This window comes from Pteronotus mesoamericanus, unplaced genomic scaffold, assembly GCF_021234165.1.
Source record: "Pteronotus mesoamericanus isolate MK-2021 breed Mesoamerican mustached bat unplaced genomic scaffold, CSHL_Meso_final scaffold_85, whole genome shotgun sequence".
Classification (NCBI taxonomy): Eukaryota; Metazoa; Chordata; class Mammalia; order Chiroptera; family Mormoopidae; genus Pteronotus; species Pteronotus mesoamericanus.
Genome location: NW_026555329.1, coordinates 28,709,482 through 28,720,058, shown reverse-complemented (window position 1 = coordinate 28,720,058; position 10,577 = coordinate 28,709,482).

The following is a 10,577-nucleotide window of genomic DNA, read 5'->3' as shown; positions in this document are numbered from 1 at the left end:
CAGCAAGTCACAAAATTTGGTGCTCAGTCCCCTGGAAGTACCCATGATCTTTGCAGGGGAGTCTGTGAAATAAAAGCTATTTTCATGGTAATATTTATAGGCTGTTTGCTTCTTTCACTGTGTTGACATTAGTTCCAAAGTTACAAAAGCAATAGTTACAAAATCAAGGTATTGGCACCAAACTGTAGTGGAAGTCACCAACAAACACTTTGGGTTAAAAAAAAAGTCAGCTTCATTTAAGAATGTCCTAGAGGAAACAGTAAAAATATTAATATTAAATCTCAACCCTTGAGTGTATACCTTTTTAATATTCTTTGTGAAAAATAAGCCTTTCTGCTGTATACTAAAATATGAGAGTTGTCTCTGGGAAAAGCACTTGTGCTTTTTTTCTTGGAACACCATTTTTATATGAAAAAACAACTGACAGACAAATTATTGCTATTCATAACTGGGTATTTGGCAGACATTTTCTCACAAATGAAGAAAGTGAGTCTTTTATTTCAAGAAAAACAACTGACACAATTTGTTGCCAGTGACAAATCTTGAGCCTTCAAATGAAAATTTTGATTATGGACAATTTGTTCATTTTGTGCTTCCTAATACTCAAGGTTTTTCTGAGGAAATGGGGAGATATAAATGAAAGTGATATTTTAAAGTATTACATAATAAAATACATCAATATTTGGAATGTTTGCATAACTCAGTGAACCAATATTTTTCAAATGACCAAAACATAATATAAAGTCATGCATGAATTATAAAAACCAAAATACAGGCTAGACCCATAGACTTCAATGAAACTTTAACAGGGGTGTCCAAACCTTTGGCATCTTGGGCCACACTGGAAGAAGAAGAGCTGTCTTGGTTCACACATTAAATACATTGTGACATGTAATCACACACACACACACACAAATCTCATAATATTTAAGTAAATTTACGATTTTGTGTTTGCCCACACTCATAGCTATCCTGAGCCACATGCGGCCCGTGGGCTGTGGGCTGGACACTCCTGAATAGAAGATTTATTGATATGGTTTCAGATTTCTAATTGCAAGTAGCCTTTAAAAGACTGCAGTTTACTCATCTGTGGTGTAGCAAGGAAGAATACCCACTATTAAATATCTAAAAAAGTGATTTCTTCCTTTCTCAGCGAATACAGCTGCTCATGACCCTTTCTTCTCTGTGACATACTGGGAGCTCAGGAAATTGTACTCGACCAGTTTCTTGCAGGTAGTTCTCCCGTCCTTCCAAATCTATTTTATGTTTTCAATTTTGCACTTAAAAAAAAAAAAATGTTTGCACCTGGTTGTGCCACGTTATCCTTCTTTATGTGACCACAGTCAAATTTCTTCAGGACTTTCTCCTCTCAATCTCTCCTCTCAGGGACTAGCATGATCTTGTAAAATATACAAATCAGATCATGAGAGGCTTCTGCTTTAATCCTTCAATGTTTCCCAACGTATTCATCCTAAAAGCTCAAGCCTTGAGCACGATTTAGCCGTCACACACGGAGGAGCAGGCTCCCCGTTAACTTTCTGCCCTCGTCTCCTATTTACGTCCCCGTCAGACATCACACGGCAGCTGCGCTGGTGTCCTTGCTGTTTCGAACACATCAGGCAGATTTTTGCTTCAGGATCTTTGCATTTGCTTTACTCTGCTCCTCTGTGTTTCCACATGGTTATCTCACTCCTTTGTGTCTTCACTCAGATAGATAAAACCTCAGTGATAAAGTTCATAACTACCATTTTTGAAATTGTAACTCTCTATCCGACACTTACTATCCTTATTGACAGACCTATCTCTTCCATAGCATTACAAATATCCACACTATATTTTCACATTTTATTATAAGTTTTGCTATTTTAGAATGCAAGCCCTATGAGTGTAGGGATTTTTAAAAAATTTATTTTGTACACTGCTATAACCTATTACCTAGAGCAGTGCCTGGAAATGAATGGGACTCAATAATCTTGTATTAATTGGATGAATTGAATAAACATCCATGACTGTCTATTATACATAGACACTGTGTCAGACTCCAGAAACCAAATGATTAATAAGACATAACATTTAAAGAACTCAGGTAAAGTGGGGAAAGAGTGAGAGGATATATGGTATGTAGCAGGGAAAGAATTAGATAAAATTGATTTACTCTGTGTTACTTTATTTTTATTCAGTATTTCCCATTAACACCTGAAATGTATAATGCTTTCCTAAATGACATCCAGATTGACATATTTTTTATGATAAGGAACTCCATAGCCAGACTCTCAGGAACATATATAATTATGTCTGATACATAGAATCATGTTGATATACACAGTATACAAATGATTTTCAACAGAATTACTTATAGAAGAATGAGCTGACATTAGCATTATTTCAATTAGAGCTGTAATGATATAGAGCAGCTTTTTGGGACAGAAAATTAAGTTCTAAACTTTCAGCATCTGCCAAGCTATCCCAAATCAATGAAATGTGCCTATTTGGAAGCATAACTTGGTTGACACATTTAATCCTCCTAACACATTACTCAAAATTATGTGTGAATTATGTATGTAAAGCGCAAGTAAGTTGGCTTAAGGATTTAAAATGTGATTTTTTTTTTTTAATGCAATATGCTAACTGTGAGAACTACACTAGCTATAATGACATTGTATGTATTGAACTGTATATGAATGTGGTATCGAAAACAATCATGTCTTTTACTAAATTATTCTGTATGATGGGAAGAAAAGATTCCTGAGTACTGAAATGCATGTAGATCAGTCTAGGCAAAGAGACATTAGAGAAAATATCAGATGAACAACATGAAGTGGTAGATGTTCATTCTTGGCCAAAAGCCTACAAAGAATGGTAAACAAATTGTAAGAAAGTTATTAGTGATTTTCTGTTTCTTTCATTTCTGCTACCTACTTCAGGATCCAAAAATCTTTATAACTTTTCTGTACTTCCCTATAAAAATATTTTCAACCTTTGTTTTATTTCAGTATTTTAACTGAAGTGTTTCTTTACTAGTTCTCACTTCTGAATCTTTTTAAATTTAAATTTCTAACATATGTATGAGTTAAATATTACATTTATTCTTTTAAAATATTTTATTTAAAATAATTTAAATTACAGTTTACATCCAATATTATTTTGTATTAGTTTCATTTGTATCATTTACTCTTTGTGCTAGACTTTGGAAAAAAATATCCTGAATCTCAATTTAGATGTCTTTTGTCTTAAATTTCTATTCCAGAAGATTAAGTTCTGCTATTGATTATCTTATACTTCTTTCTAATTACAAATACATCTTCTCTGACATAATTATACCAGGGAAAAAAAACCCTGCAAAGTACCCACTATCCTGTGAAATAGCTTAGATTTTTAGAGAAGGGATAGGAATAAGAATTACTAGTTGGACTGGTATTTTTTTTTCCTATTGATTTCTCATCATATTCATTGATGTTTGCAGGTTGCTGTGTGGTAAAAAATTTATCATAAATTGAATGATTTTGTCTGATTTTCTCTAATGAAAACATATTTGATTATGAATTATTATATGACTCCAATATTGCAGTAAATAAATAATAGTAAAAACAAGACTTTATATTCAAATATAGCACTGTCCAAATCTCACAGATCTGAGCCCTTGCACATGTCAACTCTTTGGACTGGATTATGTATTCCTGCCTTCTTCACTTTCTTTCTAACCCTTCTTTTTATTTTTTCCACTGAAGCCAAAAGATAATTTTATTGAAAAAATACTGCTGTATCTTACAAAAGGCAGGGCTGCTAGGCCTGGAAGCAGAAAAGAGAAAGCCATCAGTAAGTAACTCAGCAGTACTTGCTTTTCGTTTCTTATCTCTGCTTCTCTAGGAGTATCGTTTTCTTTCATCCACCTTCCCAGCCTGGTTTTCTAGCCTCTACATACAGATAACAAATGATGGCAGACCCGTAATTTCTGACTTTATGTCCCTCAGTTCAAGTTACATCCATCTAGACGGATTAAATCCAAATTCCTAATTCCTAGGAGAGAACATCTGGAGCAGTCTGGGTCTGGGGTTTGTTTATGATCTAGTCAATTGTGGTAAGCAGAGAGGATCTAATAATAACAATATGCCTGTCAAGGGCGGATCCCTGGTGGAGGGTGTGGGGCAGGGAAGGATGATTCTCAGAAATGTACCTTCTACTTGGCTAACTTCCTATGAAACCATCAGGGCCTACTTGGGTGTCATCTTTTCTGGTAAAATCTTTCTACCATCACCACTATCTCCAAATCTGGGATTAAATTCATAGAACTTAATGCCACTAATCCAACACTCATCTTTTCTCTCTCATCCACTGAACAAATGCTTTGTGTCTCAACTTTATGTCACTAATCCTGCTTTATATTAATATTAATCATTCTATGGTATCCCAGTATGTTTGTTGAATACATATATCAACATATGAAGAAACAAAGATTCATATTTGACCATGCTTATTTACACTTTTTCATAATAAAAAACATAAATAGCTGGGAAATATGCAGAGTCTAAGATTTTTAAAGACAATGGACTCTATGTTCTCTCTTAAAAATACCTTTTTTGAGATACAATTCACATCTGATACAATCAGTACTTTTTGTGTATAATTCAGTGGGTTTTAAAATATTCACAGAGTTATGCAATAAGCCCACTTTTTTTAAGAACATTTTTTTAAGAACATCCCAGAAGCTCCTGTGAACTCCCATTTCCCTCCATTCTTTTAGCCCTGGACAACCACCAATCTACTTTTTTTCAGTCTTTATGGATTTAATTCTTTTGGAATTGTCATATAAGTGAAACCATACAGTATATGGTCTTTTGTGACTGGCTTCCTTCATGCAACGTAATGTTTCCAAGGTTTATTCATGTTTGTAGCATGTATCAGGAATTCATTACTTTTCATGGCCAAATACTTTTCTATTATATGGATATACCATTTTTTAATATCTTTTCATCAGCTGATTGACATTTGGGTTGTCTCTACTGTTGGTTGTTATAAATAATGCCACTATAAATATTCATGTGCAAGCTTTTTATGTATTTTTATTTCTCTTAGGTACATACATACCTAGCAGTAGAATTGTTGGGTCATATGGTAATGCTATGTTTAATGCACAACTGTTGGTTAAAGGACTGTTTTATGAAAAGATCTGGAGGTGCATGTGTTTAAAGAAGAAATACAAATTGCCAATAAGTACATGAAAAACACTCAACATCATTCATTAGAGAAATGCTAGTTAAAACAACAATGAAATTACAACTGCTACAATAGTTATAATTAAAAAGATAATAATAAGGGTTAGTAAGAATGTGAAGAAATTGGAAGCTTCTCTTTATTTTTATAAACACTCATTTTAGCATTGTACTCCACATTCTGTGTACACCACGCAATGGTGATATTTATGAACTGACCCAATGATCAGTTCTCCAGTGCTATAAGACATTGTACTATTTAAATCTTATTGTATCACGATTTTTAAACTTTTGACATCATTTTAAAGGAATAATATCCATTATAGATAGATAAAATGGTATAGAAATATAAACATTATAGTATCATAATTTTTAAAAATTGAAGTTATTTTGAAGGAACAATATTTGTACTTGGTTAAAAAAAAATAGTATCACACAATGTAGTGTCCAAATATGTCTCTTTCCATTCCTGATCACCAGTCCTTCAATCCATCTCTTTAGAAAACCTCTGTTTCAATTTCTTGCTTTCCAAAAACTTTTGTCTCACAAGTATATATTAATCCCTTTAAAAAGTTTATACCATTGGTAACATACTATACAGTATATACTGAACCATGCTTTTTAAATTTTTACATACATACGAATATTTATTTTCAAACATGGAAAACATAAAACTTGCTATTCTTAGAAATAGCAAAAGTAATTGCAAATAAGATAGCAGATTTGGCTACATTAAAATTACATATGATGGGGAAAAGATGTAGACTTTTTAGAAATCAGCGAACACTTGCGGCAAATACATTGCTTTTTTCATTTAATAATTCATATTAAAAATTATTCTTTATTATTTCTGCTTTATTCCCTGCAATGGCTATATGATATTCTCTTTTAAGTTCTACCATAAAAGAGTTCGCTGGAACTTCAGTGCCGTCTCATGACTCATTTGGTTGGTCCAGATAGTCTACAAATATTTTTAAATGACTTTTATATATTCATCTTCTATTCAGGTCTATTGGAATCCATTCCCTTTGTATTTTTATCTTGCATCCTTCCTTATTAAACTATGTATAATCTATGTTTGGCTCAATGAAAACAGAATGGCATACCCCTTACAATAGTAGAGGGAAGAAAAAGGTTTTTTGATTTTCAAAAACTATACAATATAAGAAACAATTCTTAATTGTATATATAATTTTTGACACGTTCCTAAAAATAAGTTCCCATACATACTTTGGAGACTGGACTTTTAAAAGGTTAAGAGATATCTGCCTAAATTTTGTCTGTTTTTATATCCTTTCATAAATCCAACACACAAGAACTATCGGTCACTTTTCAGGAACAAAACTCAATAGATATTGCACAAAGAGATCACTTAAGAAGGAGAACGAGAAAAGATGGGCGAAATGTGAGGGAGCAATGACATTGAATGATTGTGTTTATGGCCAGAAGTGTAAGAGATTGAAAATTGCACAGGAAACTCAGAGGAGAGTTTCAAGCAACTCGGCCCTGGCCGTTGTCAGGTCCCTGGAAATCACTGCCTTTTCACTTAAGGCATATGACACACTGCCTTTTGCATACCTAATTCTTCAGGTCAATACACGTCCCTTCACAATTTTCCAGGCCCCTAGTAGCATAAAATCAACCCATCTTGAGTTTCATTACGTCAGTGCACTGCTGGGTGACTGGATAATTAATGTTTTCAAGAAATTTGAACTACTGGGTTAATGATATGCTAGATAATACTTTTATTGTAGCAACTGCACTCTCAAAGGAGCACCAATGTCAGAATTCAGTACCCTCAGCAGAGGTGCTTGGTAGGAGGGCATATCTTGACTTCTCTCAAATTTTCCAAATAAATACTTCACCATATTCTGTTCAGATTTCATATAATCACTATTTCTCTTCACATTGGAAATATTTCTCAATTTATGTTGAATTAAAGTCTTTGTTCATACCAAGATGGTCAATTTGACATTTATAGTTTACAGACTAATTTTTTTGTTTAGTATCTCAGTGCAGTGATTTATAGTTGAAAAATATCCTTTTTTTTATGGGAACTCAAACACATAGAAAGATATTTAATCTATACCTAGAAAACTTATAGTTAGGGCAGAAGAAATACTACCTAGAAGTTTACATTATATTTTTTTCATTAGTTCATACTAAAATATAATTAGATTATATCTACCATAAAGATCATGCATCTCATATTAACTGATTGCTTTTGATGGGCAAATTTTATATTTTAAGAAATTAAAAAAAACTTTATCATTAGCATAAGTTATCAAGTACAATTCTATGAAATGTCTTAATCTCTTTAACTTTCCAGAGTCCCTAAACTTACTTGCAGGTTTCAGTAAGTTTTGTCACTTTATATAATTTCTTTTTTGAAAGGTTTCTTCTTTAAAATTGTATCTACTTTAAGATAGTTTTAACCCAAAGTAAGCAGCATAAGAATAGACTTTGAATTTCATGGAATATATTCATTTAATACAACAAAGTAAAACATTCTCATAAATTAATGCAAATATTTTCTCTTTAGAGGTATTTCCCAAGCTACTTTGTAGGATGTCTACAGGTAAGACTATTTTGTGAGGTTTTGTTTTTTGACTTTTGATCAAATTTGATTGACTTTTTCCATATCATATTTTCATATTAATACCATAGTGCTTAAAATTCACTGGTCAAAGTATAAATAATACCAACAAGTGTTTTGGTACTAAAAATACAATTTCAGATTGTTTTAAAGATATTAGTATAAACTTGTTAGCGTATCATAGGAGATTAATCTTACTTTTGCTCTCCCTCTTTCATTTAAATGTTTTTTTAGAATGGTTACCATGATTATTTTTATGGAAACAAATATATTTTATCTTCTAAGCAATAATATTTACCACTTAAGTCACAGATCTTTTTATTACTTAAAAAATTTCTTAGTCTGTACTTTAAAGTACATAGTACTGCGCTTTGGGATATAAGTGAAAAATACAATATAAAAATGTGTATATGCTGGGTGATCATCCTTCCCACATGCCCCTCCATATCTTACTCTGAATTTGCTTAGTTTTAATTAACAGTATATCAAGGTTATTCCTACAATTCCATATGAATATCACCTATATTATAGAAAGGCTCAAGGAACTGAAAAAGAGAATGGAAAAAGGTCATGAATAGAAAATACAAAGAAAAATAAGTATAGCCCTGGCTGGGTATCTCATTGGGTTAGAGCATTGTCTCAATATGCCAAGGTTGTGGGTTCGATACCCAGTAAGGGCACATACAAGAATCAACCAATGAATACATAAATAATAGAAGAACAAGTCGATGTTTCTCTCTCTCCCTCTCTCTCTCCCCCCTTCCCTTCCTTTCTCTCTAAAATCAATAAATAAAAAAAATTAAAAAAAAGAAAAACAAGTATAAATCTAAAGGACTGGTAAACATGAAAAAATCTCAAACTCATTGGTAATAAGGGAAATGCTCATGATACTGGCAAATATTTTAAATAAGTTTTTTGTCACAGATGAAAAACCAGAAGAGCAAATTATACTCTTTAAAAAGTAATCTGACAATATTTATTGAACATATATAATATATTCAAAATACAATCTATCAATTATTTATTTGTCTATCTATTTGTTAAAATTTATAACTCAGCCCTGGCTGATGTGGCACAGTGGATTGAGCCCTGGCCTGGGAATCAAAGGGTCACCTGTTCGATTCCAGTCTGGGCACATAGCTGGGTTCCAGTTGGGGGTGTGTGAGAGGCAACGAATTGATGTTTCTTTCACACATTGATGTTTTTCTCTTCCTCTTTCCCCTTCCCTCCCCCTTCTCTGAAAAATAAACAATAAATTAAAAAATAAACTTTTAACGCAGAAATCCTAGGCATTATCTAACTTTTAGAAGTCTGTTCTCTAAAAATGAGAGCATTGGTATTCAAAAATATAGGCACAAGATGTTCATGAGAGGTGTTGCCACAGGTCATGGGAAACAAATTGCTTGAGAGGAGTTGGGAAGGAAAAAGATAAAGTTACATATAAAAAGACCGCCATCAAAACATGTTATGATCTCATTTATGCAAAAGTATATTACATGCATATGCATTCTGCATTAATAACTTAGTTATTTAGTTCTATATCAGCCTAATATATTACCCAGGACAAGACTATCTTGTATACTTCTGTAACATATTTGATTTTTACTAATTGAAAACAATTATAGTAGAAATAACCTTATGAAGCAGCTGAGAGTGTCTTATTGGTGCAGGGTATCATGTATAAATGTTTTCTAAGGTTCACACAGTCAGGATACTTACTGTTTCATTTGTAGTTATTAGTTCTGTCTGCTAGTGCTATTAAAATGAGGAACTAAAACAAGTTTAATCAAGATTATTTTATTCAATAAACTGAAAGTTCACTTAAAAAAGCAAACAGCAGATATTGTCTCCTAAATGTTTAAGGAAGAAAAGATTAACTCATTTTAATTAATTCTCATTTTCTTTTTATCAGTTTTCCCCCAGGTAATGTCAATATGTCTATGTTAAAGGAAACATATAAAGAATCTATGATTCTAAAAGTATAATTGTGTTTTTTTTATTTTTAAAGTTTTTATTAAGACTTTATTTTTTAGAGCCGGTTTAGTATGGAGATTTCCCATATAACCTCTGTCCCGACACATGCACTACCTCCTCCACTATCAACATCCCCACCAGACTGGTACATTTGTTACAACTGATGACCCTTTGTTGACAAATCATAATCATCCAAAGTCCCTATTTACATTCTGGTGTTGCATATCTTAAGTATTAAATACATTTCCTTCACTCCCCTACACCTCACACACACTTCTAGGAAAGTTCTGGTCCCTTCAGATTTTTTTTCCATTTCATCAAAGTGCCCTTGTGGGCCATTTCATGCATGCACATTTGAAGTTGGCCTTCATCAATGTTCACGAGTACGCACTCGCAGAGGCTAAGGGCTGAGGTTGATGCCTGTGGTTGCCATTGCACTGCCAGCCTCCCATTGCTTTGGATGCGGATGCCCAAGTGCTAACACTGTGCTAGCACTTCAGACTGCATGCTAGTGAAGGGAATGAGGTTATCCAGCACAGGCTGGGGAAGTATGCTGGACTGAGTGCTCTAAGAACCCTGTGCTGTGAGATACATGTGCCAAAACCACACTGCATTATTATTCATCACAGTCAGCAGGTTATGACTCTCACTGACTTTGCATTCAGCCTCCAGATATCTCATGCTGATTTTTGTTTGAAAATAATTCTCAGACCTTGTATTTATAGCTCCTCTGCCCTTAAATGCATACACAAATCTATAGGAGGCTTGGAATAAGATACACACTACTGTGAATGTTA